At 46.6% G+C, this 20,387-nt stretch overlaps 4 non-coding genes across 4 annotated transcripts; all 4 read right to left on the bottom strand.

The window, feature by feature from the left end:
• Positions 1-2,704: 2,704 nt before the first annotated feature.
• Positions 2,705-2,776, bottom strand: Trnai-aau (transfer RNA isoleucine (anticodon AAU)). The gene has a single exon. It is a non-coding gene; the product is annotated as a tRNA-Ile (tRNA).
• Positions 2,777-4,221: 1,445 nt separating this feature from the next.
• Trnai-aau (transfer RNA isoleucine (anticodon AAU)) lies at positions 4,222-4,293 on the bottom strand. The gene has a single exon. It is a non-coding gene; the product is annotated as a tRNA-Ile (tRNA).
• A 1,459-nt stretch (positions 4,294-5,752) lies between these two features.
• Trnai-aau (transfer RNA isoleucine (anticodon AAU)) lies at positions 5,753-5,824 on the bottom strand. Its single transcript has one exon. It is a non-coding gene; the product is annotated as a tRNA-Ile (tRNA).
• Positions 5,825-8,791: 2,967 nt separating this feature from the next.
• Positions 8,792-8,863, bottom strand: Trnai-aau (transfer RNA isoleucine (anticodon AAU)). Its single transcript has one exon. It is a non-coding gene; the product is annotated as a tRNA-Ile (tRNA).
• Positions 8,864-20,387: the final 11,524 nt, after the last annotated feature.

The raw sequence follows: 20,387 nt of genomic DNA, 5'->3' as shown, positions 1-20,387 counted from the left end.
GTTGCTATTTCCATTAAATCTCGTTAATCAGAAAAACGGTAATTTACACCTGCAGCGGAACAAAATTCCGTTCCGCCCAGCGTCTGGCTCGAACCCACGAGCCTGGGATTAAGAGTCTGACGCTCTACCGACTGAGCTAGCCGGCTACCTCGGTGAATACCTGCCGGGTAGCACGTCACACAGTACTCGTTTGTGTTGGGTGGTCCCATACAGAATCTCTCCATGATGCCTAATGTTTTCCTAACGTCACACTCGTCACGTACTTCACTTTTATGTCATAATCATTTCTGAGAGGTAAAGAAATTGCATGACAACATGCAGAGCTAGTGGCGTCAAAATTAACGCACATACTTTATGTGAGTCAAAAGCCGAACGAGTTACTTTCCGACGTTGTTTTAGATGTGCAAGTGATAGTCAAAACTCGCTGTGTCGGCACTCTGCCGACCATTTCGCTAGTTAACACCGGTCTTGTTGTGTGTGTTTCAAGCTCAAGAGCATCTCCAAGCAAAAAATGGTCAACAGCAACATTCAGACGGTTTCGTACTGCTCAATTGCTACATTAAAACGTTATGTTTCTTTTTCAGAACTGGAAAAACACAAGCGTGACAGCATTCGAACCTGTAATCTTCAGATCCGAAGTCCGACGCCTTATCCATTAGGCCACACGGTCACTGACGACCAACATTTACATGTATACGACTCATCTCGAAACGCTCACACCCCTGAGGATTTGTGTTTTCGTTCTACACAGCCGCTGCCCCTTGCTCTTTCCCACCCATTCGTTACATTCAACCTCTGACGAGACCGACCAAATATAGACTGTGAAACAAGACCACACACTTTGTGCATTCGGAAACGAAGGCAGGGCGTCCCTCGCCGCATTTGCTACGATTGCCATTTGCTACTTCTGCAGAAGCGGCGGCGGCGGCGACGACGACGACGACGACGACGACGAATATCGCGAGAGGCTCTGAGATATGTGAGAAATACATCTATAAAATGTAATTCAGACTGCCTCGTCCCACCTTATGCTGTACCGCTTTGGCAAATGCTTTATCTGGGCCATTCGCCTTAATCGCATCTGAGAGTGATTCTTAAAAAAACGCCTGTCGCTAATTGTTCGTCATCACAGGTACTGTTTGCTATACGGCCACGACGCGCAACTGATTTCCAAAATTCATCTTTCTCCTGTGAGGACTGAACTTACGACCGCTGGTTTATTAGACCAGTGCTCTACCACTGAGCTAAAGAGGCGCGGCCTAGCGGTACTCTTGGGTACTTCGTCCTTACGGTCGTCTGCATCATCAGACTTTAGCTGACAACACTTCATATTACCGGCTAATATTTGCAGCTATGGCGACAAATTACTGCTTGACTACACATCTGACACGTAACCGATGTGCTCTCCAAACAACAACACTTGCATTTCAGAACATGTCTTTCACACATGTCTACGAAATCACCTTCACCTTCAAATACAGCTTCCTTGCGACTGACAGAGACGTAGGCAAAGTTTAAAGTTGCTATTTCCATTAAATCTCGTTAATCAGAAAAACGGTAATTTACACCTGCAGCGGAACAAAATTCCGTTCCGCCCAGCGTCTGGCTCGAACCCACGAGCCTGGGATTAAGAGTCTGACGCTCTACCGACTGAGCTAGCCGGCTACCTCGGTGAATACCTGCCGGGTAGCACGTCACACAGTACTCGTTTGTGTTGGGTGGTCCCATACAGAATCTCTCCATGATGCCTAATGTTTTCCTAACGTCACACTCGTCACGTACTTCACTTTTATGTCATAATCATTTCTGAGAGGTAAAGAAATTGCATGACAACATGCAGAGCTAGTGGCGTCAAAATTAACGCACATACTTTATGTGAGTCAAAAGCCGAACGAGTTACTTTCCGACGTTGTTTTAGATGTGCAAGTGATAGTCAAAACTCGCTGTGTCGGCACTCTGCCGACCATTTCGCTAGTTAACACCGGTCTTGTTGTGTGTGTTTCAAGCTCAAGAGCATCTCCAAGCAAAAAATGGTCAACAGCAACATTCAGACGGTTTCGTACTGCTCAATTGCTACATTAAAACGTTATGTTTCTTTTTCAGAACTGGAAAAACACAAGCGTGACAGCATTCGAACCTGTAATCTTCAGATCCGAAGTCCGACGCCTTATCCATTAGGCCACACGGTCACTGACGGCCAACATTTACATGTATACGACTCATCTCGAAACGCTCACACCCCTGAGGATTTGTGTTTTCGTTCTACACAGCCGCTGCCCCTTGCTCTTTCCCACCCATTCGTTACATTCAACCTCTGACGAGACCGACCAAATATAGACTGTGAAACAAGACCACACACTTTGTGCATTCGGAAACGAAGGCAGGGCGTCCCTCGCCGCATTTGCTACGATTGCCATTTGCTACTTCTGCAGAAGCGGCGGCGGCGGCGACGACGACGACGACGACGACGACGACGAATATCGCGAGAGGCTCTGAGATATGTGAGAAATACATCTATAAAATGTAATTCAGACTGCCTCGTCCCACCTTATGCTGTACCGCTTTGGCAAATGCTTTATCTGCGCCATTCGCCTTAATCGCATCTGAGAGTGATTCTTAAAAAAACGCCTGTCGCTAATTGTTCGTCATCACAGGTACTGTTTGCTATACGGCCACGACGCGCAACTGATTTCCAAAATTCATCTTTCTCCTGTGAGGATTGAACTTACGACCGCTGGTTTATTAGACCAGTGCTCTACCACTGAGCTAAAGAGGCGCGGCCTAGCGGTACTCTTGGGTACTTCGTCCTTACGGTCGTCTGCATCATCAGACTTTAGCTGACAACACTTCATATTACCGGCTAATATTTGCAGCTATGGCGACAAATTACCGCTTGACTACACATCTGACACGTAACCGATGTGCTCTCCAAACAACAACACTTGCATTTCAGAACATGTCTTTCACACATGTCTACGAAATCACCTTCACCTTCAAATACAGCTTCCTTGCGACTGACAGAGACGTAGGCAAAGTTTAAAGTTGCTATTTCCATTAAATCTCGTTAATCAGAAAAACGGTAATTTACACCTGCAGCGGAACAAAATTCCGTTCCGCCCAGCGTCTGGCTCGAACCCACGACCCTGGGATTAAGAGTCTGACGCTCTACCGACTGAGCTAGCCGGCTACCTCGGTGAATACCTGCCAGGTAGCACGTCACACAGTACTCGTTTGTGTTGGGTGGTCCCATACAGAATCTCTCCATGATGCCTAATGTTTTCCTAACGTCACACTCGTCACGTACTTCACTTTTATGTCATAATCATTTCTGAGAGGTAAAGAAATTGCATGACAACATGCAGAGCTAGTGGCGTCAAAATTAACGCACATACTTTATGTGAGTCAAAAGCCGAACGAGTTACTTTCCGACGTTGTTTTAGATGTGCAAGTGATAGTCAAAACTCGCTGTGTCGGCACTCTGCCGACCATTTCGCTAGTTAACACCGGTCTTGTTGTGTTGTGTTTCAAGCTCAAGAGCATCTCCAAGCAAAAAATGGTCAACAGCAACATTCAGACGGTTTCGTACTGCTCAATTGCTACATTAAAACGTTATGTTTCTTTTTCAGAACTGGAAAAACACAAGCGTGACAGCATTCGAACCTGTAATCTTCAGATCCGAAGTCCGACGCCTTATCCATTAGGCCACACGGTCACTGACGACCAACATTTACATGTATACGACTCATCTCGAAACGCTCACACCCCTGAGGATTTGTGTTTTCGTTCTACACAGCCGCTGCCCCTTGCTCTTTCCCACCCATTCGTTACATTCAACCTCTGACGAGACCGACCAAATATAGACTGTGAAACAAGACCACACACTTTGTGCATTCGGAAACGAAGGCAGGGCGTCCCTCGCCGCATTTGCTACGATTGCCATTTGCTACTTCTGCAGAAGCGGCGGCGGCGACGACGACGACGACGACGACGACGAATATCGCGAGAGGCTCTGAGATATGTGAGAAATACATCTATAAAATGTAATTCAGACTGCCTCGTCCCACCTTATGCTGTACCGCTTTGGCAAATGCTTTATCTGCGCCATTCGCCTTAATCGCATCTGAGAGTGATTCTTAAAAAAACGCCTGTCGCTAATTGTTCGTCATCACAGGTACTGTTTGCTATACGGCCACGACGCGCAACTGATTTCCAAAATTCATCTTTCTCCTGTGAGGATTGAACTTACGACCGCTGGTTTATTAGACCAGTGCTCTACCACTGAGCTAAAGAGGCGCGGCCTAGCGGTACTCTTGGGTACTTCGTCCTTACGGTCGTCTGCATCATCAGACTTTAGCTGACAACACTTCATATTACCGGCTAATATTTGCAGCTATGGCGACAAATTACCGCTTGACTACACATCTGACACGTAACCGATGTGCTCTCCAAACAACAACACTTGCATTTCAGAACATGTCTTTCACACATGTCTACGAAATCACCTTCACCTTCAAATACAGCTTCCTTGCGACTGACAGAGACGTAGGCAAAGTTTAAAGTTGCTATTTCCATTAAATCTCGTTAATCAGAAAAACGGTAATTTACACCTGCAGCGGAACAAAATTCCGTTCCGCCCAGCGTCTGGCTCGAACCCACGACCCTGGGATTAAGAGTCTGACGCTCTACCGACTGAGCTAGCCGGCTACCTCGGTGAATACCTGCCGGGTAGCACGTCACACAGTACTCGTTTGTGTTGGGTGGTCCCATACAGAATCTCTCCATGATGCCTAATGTTTTCCTAACGTCACACTCGTCACGTACTTCACTTTTATGTCATAATCATTTCTGAGAGGTAAAGAAATTGCATGACAACATGCAGAGCTAGTGGCGTCAAAATTAACGCACATACTTTATGTGAGTCAAAAGCCGAACGAGTTACTTTCCGACGTTGTTTTAGATGTGCAAGTGATAGTCAAAACTCGCTGTGTCGGCACTCTGCCGACCATTTCGCTAGTTAACACCGGTCTTGTTGTGTGTGTTTCAAGCTCAAGAGCATCTCCAAGCAAAAAATGGTCAACAGCAACATTCAGACGGTTTCGTACTGCTCAATTGCTACATTAAAACGTTATGTTTCTTTTTCAGAACTGGAAAAACACAAGCGTGACAGCATTCGAACCTGTAATCTTCAGATCCGAAGTCCGACGCCTTATCCATTAGGCCACACGGTCACTGACGACCAACATTTACATGTATACGACTCATCTCGAAACGCTCACACCCCTGAGGATTTGTGTTTTCGTTCTACACAGCCGCTGCCCCTTGCTCTTTCCCACCCATTCGTTACATTCAACCTCTGACGAGACCGACCAAATATAGACTGTGAAACAAGACCACACACTTTGTGCATTCGGAAACGAAGGCAGGGCGTCCCTCGCCGCATTTGCTACGATTGCCATTTGCTACTTCTGCAGAAGCGGCGGCGGCGGCGACGACGACGACGACGACGACGACGACGACGACGACGAATATCGCGAGAGGCTCTGAGATATGTGAGAAATACATCTATAAAATGTAATTCAGACTGCCTCGTCCCACCTTATGCTGTACCGCTTTGGCAAATGCTTTATCTGCGCCATTCGCCTTAATCGCATCTGAGAGTGATTCTTAAAAAAACGCCTGTCGCTAATTGTTCGTCATCACAGGTACTGTTTGCTATACGGCCACGACGCGCAACTGATTTCCAAAATTCATCTTTCTCCTGTGAGGATTGAACTTACGACCGCTGGTTTATTAGACCAGTGCTCTACCACTGAGCTAAAGAGGCGCGGCCTAGCGGTACTCTTGGGTACTTCGTCCTTACGGTCGTCTGCATCATCAGACTTTAGCTGACAACACTTCATATTACCGGCTAATATTTGCAGCTATGGCGACAAATTACCGCTTGACTACACATCTGACACGTAACCGATGTGCTCTCCAAACAACAACACTTGCATTTCAGAACATGTCTTTCACACATGTCTACGAAATCACCTTCACCTTCAAATACAGCTTCCTTGCGACTGACAGAGACGTAGGCAAAGTTTAAAGTTGCTATTTCCATTAAATCTCGTTAATCAGAAAAACGGTAATTTACACCTGCAGCGGAACAAAATTCCGTTCCGCCCAGCGTGTGGCTCGAACCCACGACCCTGGGATTAAGAGTCTGACGCTCTACCGACTGAGCTAGCCGGCTACCTCGGTGAATACCTGCCGGGTAGCACGTCACACAGTACTCGTTTGTGTTGGGTGGTCCCATACAGAATCTCTCCATGATGCCTAATGTTTTCCTAACGTCACACTCGTCACGTACTTCACTTTTATGTCATAATCATTTCTGAGAGGTAAAGAAATTGCATGACAACATGCAGAGCTAGTGGCGTCAAAATTAACGCACATACTTTATGTGAGTCAAAAGCCGAACGAGTTACTTTCCGACGTTGTTTTAGATGTGCAAGTGATAGTCAAAACTCGCTGTGTCGGCACTCTGCCGACCATTTCGCTAGTTAACACCGGTCTTGTTGTGTGTGTTTCAAGCTCAAGAGCATCTCCAAGCAAAAAATGGTCAACAGCAACATTCAGACGGTTTCGTACTGCTCAATTGCTACATTAAAACGTTATGTTTCTTTTTCAGAACTGGAAAAACACAAGCGTGACAGCATTCGAACCTGTAATCTTCAGATCCGAAGTCCGACGCCTTATCCATTAGGCCACACGGTCACTGACGACCAACATTTACATGTATACGACTCATCTCGAAACGCTCACACCCCTGAGGATTTGTGTACAGCCGCTGCCCCTTGCTCTTTCCCACCCATTCGTTACATTCAACCTCTGACGAGACCGACCAAATATAGACTGTGAAACAAGACCACACACTTTGTGCATTCGGAAACGAAGGCAGGGCGTCCCTCGCCGCATTTGCTACGATTGCCATTTGCTACTTCTGCAGAAGCGGCGGCGGCGGCGACGACGACGACGACGACGACGACGAATATCGCGAGAGGCTCTGAGATATGTGAGAAATACATCTATAAAATGTAATTCAGACTGCCTCGTCCCACCTTATGCTGTACCGCTTTGGCAAATGCTTTATCTGCGCCATTCGCCTTAATCGCATCTGAGAGTGATTCTTAAAAAAACGCCTGTCGCTAATTGTTCGTCATCACAGGTACTGTTTGCTATACGGCCACGACGCGCAACTGATTTCCAAAATTCATCTTTCTCCTGTGAGGATGGAACTTACGACCCCTGGTTTATTAGACCAGTGCTCTACCACTGAGCTAAAGAGGCGCGGCCTAGCGGTACTCTTGGGTACTTCGTCCTTACGGTCGTCTGCATCATCAGACTTTAGCTGACAACACTTCATATTACCAGCTAATATTTGCAGCTATGGCGACAAATTACTGCTTGACTACACATCTGACACGTAACCGATGTGCTCTCCAAACAACAACACTTGCATTTCAGAACATGTCTTTCACACATGTCTACAAAATCACCTTCACCTTTAAATACAGCTTCCTTGCGACTGACAGAGACGCAGGCAAAGTTTAAAGTTGCTATTTCCATTAAATCTCGTTAATCAGAAAAACGGTAATTTACACTTGCAGCGGAACAAAATTCCGTTCCGCCCAGCGTCTGGCTCGAACCCACGACCCTGGGATTAAGAGTCTGACGCTCTACCGACTGAGCTAGCCGGCTACCTCGGTGAATACCTGCCGGGTAGCACGTCACACAGTACTCGTTTGGGTTGGGTGGTCCCATACAGAATCTCTCCATGATGCCTAATGTTTTCCTAACGTCACACTCGTCACGTACTTCACTTTTATGTCATAATCATTTCTGAGAGGTAAAGAAATTGCATGACAACATGCAGAGCTAGTGGCGTCAAAATTAACGCACATACTTTATGTGAGTCAAAAGCCGAACGAGTTACTTTCCGACGTTGTTTTAGATGTGCAAGTGATAGTCAAAACTCGCTGTGTCGGCACTCTGCCGACCATTTCGCTAGTTAACACCGGTCTTGTTGTGTGTGTTTCAAGCTCAAGAGCATCTCCAAGCAAAAAATGGTCAACAGCAACATTCAGACGGTTTCGTACTGCTCAATTGCTACATTAAAACGTTATGTTTCTTTTTCAGAACTGGAAAAACACAAGCGTGACAGCATTCGAACCTGTAATCTTCAGATCCGAAGTCCGACGCCTTATCCATTAGGCCACACGGTCACTGACGACCAACATTTACATGTATACGACTCATCTCGAAACGCTCACACCCCTGAGGATTTGTGTTTTCGTTCTACACAGCCGCTGCCCCTTGCTCTTTCCCACCCATTCGTTACATTCAACCTCTGACGAGACCGACCAAATATAGACTGAGAAACATGACCACACACTTTGTGCATTCGGAAACGAAGGCAGGGCGTCCCTCGCCGCATTTGCTACGATTGCCATTTGCTACTTCTGCAGAAGCGGCGGCGGCGGCGACGACGACGACGACGACGACGACGACGACGACGACGAATATCGCGAGAGGCTCTGAGATATGTGAGAAATACATCTATAAAATGTAATTCAGACTGCCTCGTCCCACCTTATGCTGTACCGCTTTGGCAAATGCTTTATCTGCGCCATTCGCCTTAATCGCATCTGAGAGTGATTCTTAAAAAAACGCCTGTCGCTAATTGTTCGTCATCACAGGTACTGTTTGCTATACGGCCACGACGCGCAACTGATTTCCAAAATTCATCTTTCTCCTGTGAGGATTGAACTTACGACCGCTGGTTTATTAGACCAGTGCTCTACCACTGAGCTAAAGAGGCGCGGCCTAGCGGTACTCTTGGGTACTTCGTCCTTACGGTCGTCTGCATCATCAGACTTTAGCTGACAACACTTCATATTACCGGCTAATATTTGCAGCTATGGCGACAAATTACTGCTTGACTACACATCTGACACGTAACCGATGTGCTCTCCAAACAACAACACTTGCATTTCAGAACATGTCTTTCACACATGTCTACGAAATCACCTTCACCTTCAAATACAGCTTCCTTGCGACTGACAGAGACGTAGGCAAAGTTTAAAGTTGCTATTTCCATTAAATCTCGTTAATCAGAAAAACGGTAACTTACACCTGCAGCGGAACAAAATTCCGTTCCGCCCAGCGTCTGGCTCGAACCCACGACCCTGGGATTAAGAGTCTGACGCTCTACCGACTGAGCTAGCCGGCTACCTCGGTGAATACCTGCCGGGTAGCACGTCACACAGTACTCGTTTGTGTTGGGTGGTCCCATACAGAATCTCTCCATGATGCCTAATGTTTTCCTAACGTCACACTCGTCACGTACTTCACTTTTATGTCATAATCATTTCTGAGAGGTAAAGAAATTGCATGACAACATGCAGAGCTAGTGGCGTCAAAATTAACGCACATACTTTATGTGACTCAAAAGCCGAACGAGTTACTTTCCGACGTTGTTTTAGATGTGCAAGTGATAGTCAAAACTCGCTGTGTCGGCACTCTGCCGACCATTTCGCTAGTTAACACCGGTCTTGTTGTGTGTGTTTCAAGCTCAAGAGCATCTCCAAGCAAAAAATGGTCAACAGCAACATTCAGACGGTTTCGTACTGCTCAATTGCTACATTAAAACGTTATGTTTCTTTTTCAGAACTGGAAAAACACAAGCGTGACAGCATTCGAACCTGTAATCTTCAGATCCGAAGTCCGACGCCTTATCCATTAGGCCACACGGTCACTGACGACCAACATTTACATGTATACGACTCATCTCGAAACGCTCACACCCCTGAGGATTTGTGTTTTCGTTCTACACAGCCGCTGCCCCTTGCTCTTTCCCACCCATTCGTTACATTCAACCTCTGACGAGACCGACCAAATATAGACTGTGAAACAAGACCACACACTTTGTGCATTCGGAAACGAAGGCAGGGCGTCCCTCGCGGCATTTGCTACGATTGCCATTTGCTACTTCTGCAGAAGCGGCGGCGGCGGCGACGACGACGACGACGACGACGACGAATATCGCGAGAGGCTCTGAGATATGTGAGAAATACATCTATAAAATGTAATTCAGACTGCCTCGTCCCACCTTATGCTGTACCGCTTTGGCAAATGCTTTATCTGCGCCATTCGCCTTAATCGCCTCTGAGAGTGATTCTTAAAAAAACGCCTGTCGCTAATTGTTCGTCATCACAGGTACTGTTTGCTATATGGCCACGACGCGCAACTGATTTCCAAAATTCATCTTTCTCCTGTGAGGATGGAACTTACGACCCCTGGTTTATTAGACCAGTGCTCTATCACTGAGCTAAAGAGGCGCGGCCTAGCGGTACTCTTGGGTACTTCGTCCTTACGGTCGTCTGCATCATCAGACTTTAGCTGACAACACTTCATATTAGCGGCTAATATTTGCAGCTATGGCGACAAATTACTGCTTGACTACACATCTGACACGTAACCGATGTGCTCTCCAAACAACAACACTTGCATTTCAGAACATGTCTTTCACACATGTCTACAAAATCACCTTCACCTTTAAATACAGCTTCCTTGCGACTGACAGAGACGCAGGCAAAGTTTAAAGTTGCTATATCCATTAAATCTCGTTAATCAGAAAAACGGTAATTTACACTTGCAGCGGAACAAAATTCCGTCCCGCCCAGCGTCTGGCTCGAACCCACGACCCTGGGATTAAGAGTCTGACGCTCTACCGACTGAGCTAGCCGGCTACCTCGGTGAATACCTGCCGGGTAGCACGTCACACAGTACGCGTTTGGGTTGGGTGGTCCCATACAGAATCTCTCCATGATGCCTAATGTTTTCCTAACGTCACACTCGTCACGTACTTCACTTTTATGTCATAATCATTTCTGAGAGGTAAAGAAATTGCATGACAACATGCAGAGCTAGTGGCGTCAAAATTAACGCACATACTTTATGTGAGTCAAAAGCCGAACGAGTTACTTTCCGACGTTGTTTTAGATGTGCAAGTGATAGTCAAAACTCGCTGTGTCGGCACTCTGCCGACCATTTCGCTAGTTAACACCGGTCTTGTTGTGTGTGTTTCAAGCTCAAGAGCATCTCCAAGCAAAAAATGGTCAACAGCAACATTCAGACGGTTTCGTACTGCTCAATTGCTACATTAAAACGTTATGTTTCTTTTTTAGAACTGGAAAAACACAAGCGTGACAGCATTCGAACCTGTAATCTTCAGATCCGAAGTCCGACGCCTTATCCATTAGGCCACACGGTCACTGACGACCAACATTTACATGTATACGACTCATCTCGAAACGCTCACACCCCTGAGGATTTGTGTTTTCGTTCTACACAGCCGCTGCCCCTTGCTCTTTCCCACCCATTCGTTACATTCAACCTCTGACGAGACCGACCAAATATAGACTGAGAAACAAGACCACACACTTTGTGCATTCGGAAACGAAGGCAGGGCGTCCCTCGCCGCATTTGCTACGATTGCCATTTGCTACTTCTGCAGAAGCGGCGGCGGCGGCGACGACGACGACGACGACGACGACGACGACGACGACGACGACGACGACGAATATCGCGAGAGGCTCTGAGATATGTGAGAAATACATCTATAAAATGTAATTCAGACTGCCTCGTCCCACCTTATGCTGTACCGCTTTGGCAAATGCTTTATCTGCGCCATTCGCCTTAATCGCATCTGAGAGTGATTCTTAAAAAAACGCCTGTCGCTAATTGTTCGTCATCACAGGTACTGTTTGCTATACGGCCACGACGCGCAACTGATTTCCAAAATTCATCTTTCTCCTGTGAGGATGGAACTTACGACCGCTGGTTTATTAGACCAGTGCTCTACCACTGAGCTAAAGAGGCGCGGCCTAGCGGTACTCTTGGGTACTTCGTCCTTACGGTCGTCTGCATCATCAGACTTTAGCTGACAACACTTCATATTACCAGCTAATATTTGCAGCTATGGCGACAAATTACTGCTTTACTACACATCTGACACGTAACCGATGTGCTCTCCAAACAACAACACTTGCATTTCAGAACATGTCTTTCACACATGTCTACAAAATCACCTTCACCTTTAAATACAGCTTCCTTGCGACTGACAGAGACGCAGGCAAAGTTTAAAGTTGCTATTTCCATTAAATCTCGTTAATCAGAAAAACGGTAATTTACACTTGCAGCGGAACAAAATTCCGTCCCGCCCAGCGTCTGGCTCGAACCCACGACCCTGGGATTAAGAGTCTGACGCTCTACCGACCGAGCTAGCCGGCTACCTCGGTGAATACCTGCCGGGTAGCACGTCACACAGTACGCGTTTGGGTTGGGTGGTCCCATACAGAATCTCTCCATGATGCCTAATGTTTTCCTAACGTCACACTCGTCACGTACTTCACTTTTATGTCATAATCATTTCTGAGAGGTAAAGAAATTGCATGACAACATGCAGAGCTAGTGGCGTCAAAATTAACGCACATACTTTATGTGAGTCAAAAGCCGAACGAGTTACTTTCCGACGTTGTTTTAGATGTGCAAGTGATAGTCAAAACTCGCTGTGTCGGCACTCTGCCGACCATTTCGCTAGTTAACACCGGTCTTGTTGTGTGTGTTTCAAGCTCAAGAGCATCTCCAAGCAAAAAATGGTCAACAGCAACATTCAGACGGTTTCGTACTGCTCAATTGCTACATTAAAACGTTATGTTTCTTTTTCAGAACTGGAAAAACACAAGCGTGACAGCATTCGAACCTGTAATCTTCAGATCCGAAGTCCGACGCCTTATCCATTAGGCCACACGGTCACTGACGACCAACATTTACATGTATACGACTCATCTCGAAACGCTCACACCCCTGAGGATTTGTGTTTTCGTTCTACACAGCCGCTGCCCCTTGCTCTTTCCCACCCATTCGTTACATTCAACCTCTGACGAGACCGACCAAATATAGACTGTGAAACAAGACCACACACTTTGTGCATTCGGAATCGAAGGCAGGGCGTCCCTCGCCGCATTTGCTACGATTGCCATTTGCTACTTCTGCAGAAGCGGCGGCGGCGGCGACGACGACGACGACGACGACGACGACGACGACGAATATCGCGAGAGGCTCTGAGATATGTGAGAAATACATCTATAAAATGTAATTCAGACTGCCTCGTCCCACCTTATGCTGTACCGCTTTGGCAAATGCTTTATCTGCGCCATTCGCCTTAATCGCATCTGAGAGTGATTCTTAAAAAAACGCCTGTCGCTAATTGTTCGTCATCACAGGTACTGTTTGCTATATGGCCACGACGCGCAACTGATTTCCAAAATTCATCTTTCTCCTGTGAGGATGGAACTTACGACCCCTGGTTTATTAGACCAGTGCTCTACCACTGAGCTAAAGAGGCGCGGCCTAGCGGTACTCTTGGGTACTTCGTCCTTACGGTCGTCTGCATCATCAGACTTTAGCTGACAACACTTCATATTAGCGGCTAATATTTGCAGCTATGGCGACAAATTACTGCTTGACTACACATCTGACACGTAACCGATGTGCTCTCCAAACAACAACACTTGCATTTCAGAACATGTCTTTCACACATGTCTACAAAATCACCTTCACCTTTAAATACAGCTTCCTTGCGACTGACAGAGACGCAGGCAAAGTTTAAAGTTGCTATATCCATTAAATCTCGTTAATCAGAAAAACGGTAATTTACACTTGCAGCGGAACAAAATTCCGTCCCGCCCAGCGTCTGGCTCGAACCCACGACCCTGGGATTAAGAGTCTGACGCTCTACCGACTGAGCTAGCCGGCTACCTCGGTGAATACCTGCCGGGTAGCACGTCACACAGTACGCGTTTGGGTTGGGTGGTCCCATACAGAATCTCTCCATGATGCCTAATGTTTTCCTAACGTCACACTCGTCACGTACTTCACTTTTATGTCATAATCATTTCTGAGAGGTAAAGAAATTGCATGACAACATGCAGAGCTAGTGGCGTCAAAATTAACGCACATACTTTATGTGAGTCAAAAGCCGAACGAGTTACTTTCCGACGTTGTTTTAGATGTGCAAGTGATAGTCAAAACTCGCTGTGTCGGCACTCTGCCGACCATTTCGCTAGTTAACACCGGTCTTGTTGTGTGTGTTTCAAGCTCAAGAGCATCTCCAAGCAAAAAATGGTCAACAGCAACATTCAGACGGTTTCGTACTGCTCAATTGCTACATTAAAACGTTATGTTTCTTTTTTAGAACTGGAAAAACACAAGCGTGACAGCATTCGAACCTGTAATCTTCAGATCCGAAGTCCGACGCCTTATCCATTAGGCCACACGGTCACTGACGACCAACATTTACATGTATACGACTCATCTCGAAACGCTCACACCCCTGAGGATTTGTGTTTTCGTTCTACACAGCCGCTGCCCCTTGCTCTTTCCCACCCATTCGTTACATTCAACCTCTGACGAGACCGACCAAATATAGACTGAGAAACAAGACCACACACTTTGTGCATTCGGAAACGAAGGCAGGGCGTCCCTCGCCGCATTTGCTACGATTGCCATTTGCTACTTCTGCAGAAGCGGCGGCGGCGGCGACGACGACGACGACGACGACGACGACGACGACGACGACGAATATCGCGAGAGGCTCTGAGATATGTGAGAAATACATCTATAAAATGTAATTCAGACTGCCTCGTCCCACCTTATGCTGTACCGCTTTGGCAAATGCTTTATCTGCGCCATTCGCCTTAATCGCATCTGAGAGTGATTCTTAAAAAAACGCCTGTCGCTAATTGTTCGTCATCACAGGTACTGTTTGCTATACGGCCACGACGCGCAACTGATTTCCAAAATTCATCTTTCTCCTGTGAGGATGGAACTTACGACCGCTGGTTTATTAGACCAGTGCTCTACCACTGAGCTAAAGAGGCGCGGCCTAGCGGTACTCTTGGGTACTTCGTCCTTACGGTCGTCTGCATCATCAGACTTTAGCTGACAACACTTCATATTACCAGCTAATATTTGCAGCTATGGCGACAAATTACTGCTTTACTACACATCTGACACGTAACCGATGTGCTCTCCAAACAACAACACTTGCATTTCAGAACATGTCTTTCACACATGTCTACAAAATCACCTTCACCTTTAAATACAGCTTCCTTGCGACTGACAGAGACGCAGGCAAAGTTTAAAGTTGCTATTTCCATTAAATCTCGTTAATCAGAAAAACGGTAATTTACACTTGCAGCGGAACAAAATTCCGTCCCGCCCAGCGTCTGGCTCGAACCCACGACCCTGGGATTAAGAGTCTGACGCTCTACCGACCGAGCTAGCCGGCTACCTCGGTGAATACCTGCCGGGTAGCACGTCACACAGTACGCGTTTGGGTTGGGTGGTCCCATACAGAATCTCTCCATGATGCCTAATGTTTTCCTAACGTCACACTCGTCACGTACTTCACTTTTATGTCATAATCATTTCTGAGAGGTAAAGAAATTGCATGACAACATGCAGAGCTAGTGGCGTCAAAATTAACGCACATACTTTATGTGAGTCAAAAGCCGAACGAGTTACTTTCCGACGTTGTTTTAGATGTGCAAGTGATAGTCAAAACTCGCTGTGTCGGCACTCTGCCGACCATTTCGCTAGTTAACACCGGTCTTGTTGTGTGTGTTTCAAGCTCAAGAGCATCTCCAAGCAAAAAATGGTCAACAGCAACATTCAGACGGTTTCGTACTGCTCAATTGCTACATTAAAACGTTATGTTTCTTTTTCAGAACTGGAAAAACACAAGCGTGACAGCATTCGAACCTGTAATCTTCAGATCCGAAGTCCGACGCCTTATCCGTTAGGCCACACGGTCACTGACGACCAACATTTACATGTATGCGACTCATCTCGAAACGCTCACACCCCTGAGGATTTGTGTTTTCGTTCTACACAGCCGCTGCCCCTTGCTCTTTCCCACCCATTCGTTACATTCAACCTCTGACGAGACCGACCAAATATAGACTGTGAAACAAGACCACACACTTTGTGCATTCGGAATCGAAGGCAGGGCGTCCCTCGCCGCATTTGCTACGATTGCCATTTGCTACTTCTGCAGAAGCGGCGGCGGCGGCGACGACGACGACGACGACGACGACGACGACGACGACGACGACGAATATCGCGAGAGGCTCTGAGATATGTGAGAAATACATCTATAAAATGTAATTCAGACTGCCTCGTCCCACCTTATGCTGTACCGCTTTGGCAAATGCTTTATCTGCGCCATTCGCCTTAATCGCATCTGAGAGTGATTCTTAAAAAAACGCCTGTCGCTAATTGTTCGTCATCACAGGTACTGTTTGCTATACGGCCACGACGCGCAACTGATTTCCAAAATTCATCTTTCTCCTGTGAGGATGGAACTTACGACCCCTGGTTTATTACACCAGTGCTCTACCACTGAGCTAAAGAGGCGCGGCCTAGCGGTACTCTTGGGTACTTCGTCCTTACGGTCGTCTGCATCATCAGACTTTAGCTGACAACACTTCATATTACCAGCTAATATTTGCAGCTATGGCGACAAATTACTGCTTTACTACACATCTGACACGTAACCGATGTGCTCTCCAAACAACAACACTTGCATTTCAGAACATGTCTTTCACACATGTCTACAAAATCACCTTCACCTTTAAATACAGCTTCCTTGCGACTGACAGAGACGCAGGCAAAGTTTAAAGTTGCTATTTCCATTAAATCTCGTTAATCAGAAAAACGGTAATTTACACTTGCAGCGGAACAAAATTCCGTCCCGCCCAGCGTCTGGCTCGAACCCACGACCCTGGGATTAAGAGTCTGACGCTCTACCGACTGAGCTAGCCGGCTACCTCGGTGAATACCTGCCGGGTAGCACGTCACACAGTACGCGTTTGGGTTGGGTGGTCCCATACAGAATCTCTCCATGATGCCTAATGTTTTCCTAACGTCACACTCGTCACGTACTTCACTTTTATGTCATAATCATTTCTGAGAGGTAAAGAAATTGCATGACAACATGCAGAGCTAGTGGCGTCAAAATTAACGCACATACTTTATGTGAGTCAAAAGCCGAACGAGTTACTTTCCGACGTTGTTTTAGATGTGCAAGTGATAGTCAAAACTCGCTGTGTCGGCACTCTGCCGACCATTTCGCTAGTTAACACCGGTCTTGTTGTGTGTGTTTCAAGCTCAAGAGCATCTCCAAGCAAAAAATGGTCAACAGCAACATTCAGACGGTTTCGTACTGCTCAATTGCTACATTAAAACGTTATGTTTCTTTTTCAGAACTGGAAAAACACAAGCGTGACAGCATTCGAACCTGTAATCTTCAGATCCGAAGTCCGACGCCTTATCCATTAGGCCACACGGTCACTGACGACCAACATTTACATGTATACGACTCATCTCGAAACGCTCACACCCCTGAGGATTTGTGTTTTCGTTCTACACAGCCGCTGCCCCTTGCTCTTTCCCACCCATTCGTTACATTCAACCTCTGACGAGACCGACCAAATATAGACTGAGAAACAAGACCACACACTTTGTGCATTCGGAAACGAAGGCAGGGCGTCCCTCGCCGCATTTGCTACGATTGCCATTTGCTACTTCTGCAGAAGCGGCGGCGGCGGCGACGACGACGACGACGACGACGACGACGACGACGACGACGACGAATATCGCGAGAGGCTCTGAGATATGTGAGAAATACATCTATAAAATGTAATTCAGACTGCCTCGTCCCACCTTATGCTGTACCGCTTTGGCAAATGCTTTATCTGCGCCATTCGCCTTAATCGCATCTGAGAGTGATTCTTAAAAAAACGCCTGTCGCTAATTGTTCGTCATCACAGGTACTGTTTGCTATACGGCCACGACGCGCAACTGATTTCCAAAATTCATCTTTCTCCTGTGAGGATGGAACTTACGACCGCTGGTTTATTAGACCAGTGCTCTACCACTGAGCTAAAGAGGCGCGGCCTAGCGGTACTCTTGGGTACTTCGTCCTTACGGTCGTCTGCATCATCAGACTTTAGCTGACAACACTTCATATTACCAGCTAATATTTGCAGCTATGGCGACAAATTACTGCTTTACTACACATCTGACACGTAACCGATGTGCTCTCCAAACAACAACACTTGCATTTCAGAACATGTCTTTCACACATGTCTACAAAATCACCTTCACCTTTAAATACAGCTTCCTTGCGACTGACAGAGACGCAGGCAAAGTTTAAAGTTGCTATTTCCATTAAATCTCGTTAATCAGAAAAACGGTAATTTACACTTGCAGCGGAACAAAATTCCGTCCCGCCCAGCGTCTGGCTCGAACCCACGACCCTGGGATTAAGAGTCTGACGCTCTACCGACTGAGCTAGCCGGCTACCTCGGTGAATACCTGCCGGGTAGCACGTCACACAGTACGCGTTTGGGTTGGGTGGTCCCATACAGAATCTCTCCATGATGCCTAATGTTTTCCTAACGTCACACTCGTCACGTACTTCACTTTTATGTCATAATCATTTCTGAGAGGTAAAGAAATTGCATGACAACATGCAGAGCTAGTGGCGTCAAAATTAACGCACATACTTTATGTGAGTCAAAAGCCGAACGAGTTACTTTCCGACGTTGTTTTAGATGTGCAAGTGATAGTCAAAACTCGCTGTGTCGGCACTCTGCCGACCATTTCGCTAGTTAACACCGGTCTTGTTGTGTGTGTTTCAAGCTCAAGAGCATCTCCAAGCAAAAAATGGTCAACAGCAACATTCAGACGGTTTCGTACTGCTCAATTGCTACATTAAAACGTTATGTTTCTTTTTCAGAACTGGAAAAACACAAGCGTGACAGCATTCGAACCTGTAATCTTCAGATCCGAAGTCCGACGCCTTATCCATTAGGCCACACGGTCACTGACGACCAACATTTACATGTATACGACTCATCTCGAAACGCTCACACCCCTGAGGATTTGTGTTTTCGTTCTACACAGCCGCTGCCCCTTGCTCTTTCCCACCCATTCGTTACATTCAACCTCTGACGAGACCGACCAAATATAGACTGTGAAACAAGACCACACACTTTGTGCATTCGGAATCGAAGGCAGGGCGTCCCTCGCCGCATTTGCTACGATTGCCATTTGCTACTTCTGCAGAAGCGGCGGCGGCGGCGACGACGACGACGACGACGACGACGACGACGACGACGACGACGAATATCGCGAGAGGCTCTGAGATATGTGAGAAATACATCTATAAAATGTAATTCAGACTGCCTCGTCCCACCTTATGCTGTACCGCTTTGGCAAATGCTTTATCTGCGCCATTCGCCTTAATCGCATCTGAGAGTGATTCTTAAAAAAACGCCTGTCGCTAATTGTTCGTCATCACAGGTACTGTTTGCTATACGGCCACGACGCGCAACTGATTTCCAAAATTCATCTTTCTCCTGTGAGGATGGAACTTACGACCCCTGGTTTATTACACCAGTGCTCTACCACTGAGCTAAAGAGGCGCGGCCTAGCGGTACTCTTGGGTACTTCGTCCTTACGGTCGTCTGCATCATCAGACTTTAGCTGACAACACTTCATATTACCAGCTAATATTTGCAGCTATGGCGACAAATTACTGCTTTACTACACATCTGACACGTAACCGATGTGCTCTCCAAACAACAACACTTGCATTTCAGAACATGTCTTTCACACATGTCTACAAAATCACCTTCACCTTTAAATACAGCTTCCTTGCGACTGACAGAGACGCAGGCAAAGTTTAAAGTTGCTATTTCCATTAAATCTCGTTAATCAGAAAAACGGTAATTTACACTTGCAGCGGAACAAAATTCCGTCCCGCCCAGCGTCTGGCTCGAACCCACGACCCTGGGATTAAGAGTCTGACGCTCTACCGACTGAGCTAGCCGGCTACCTCGGTGAATACCTGCCGGGTAGCACGTCACACAGTACGCGTTTGGGTTGGGTGGTCCCATACAGAATCTCTCCATGATGCCTAATGTTTTCCTAACGTCACACTCGTCACGTACTTCACTTTTATGTCATAATCATTTCTGAGAGGTAAAGAAATTGCATGACAACATGCAGAGCTAGTGGCGTCAAAATTAACGCACATACTTTATGTGACTCAAAAGCCGAACGAGTTACTTTCCGACGTTGTTTTAGATGTGCAAGTGATAGTCAAAACTCGCTGTGTCGGCACTCTGCCGACCATTTCGCTAGTTAACACCGGTCTTGTTGTGTGTGTTTCAAGCTCAAGAGCATCTCCAAGCAAAAAATGGTCAACAGCA

This window comes from Schistocerca gregaria, unplaced genomic scaffold, assembly GCF_023897955.1.
Source record: "Schistocerca gregaria isolate iqSchGreg1 unplaced genomic scaffold, iqSchGreg1.2 ptg000169l, whole genome shotgun sequence".
NCBI classification, from domain to species: Eukaryota; Metazoa; Arthropoda; class Insecta; order Orthoptera; family Acrididae; genus Schistocerca; species Schistocerca gregaria.
The sequence above is the reverse complement of the archived record's forward strand: the minus strand, read 5'-3'. Positions and strand labels throughout refer to the sequence as shown.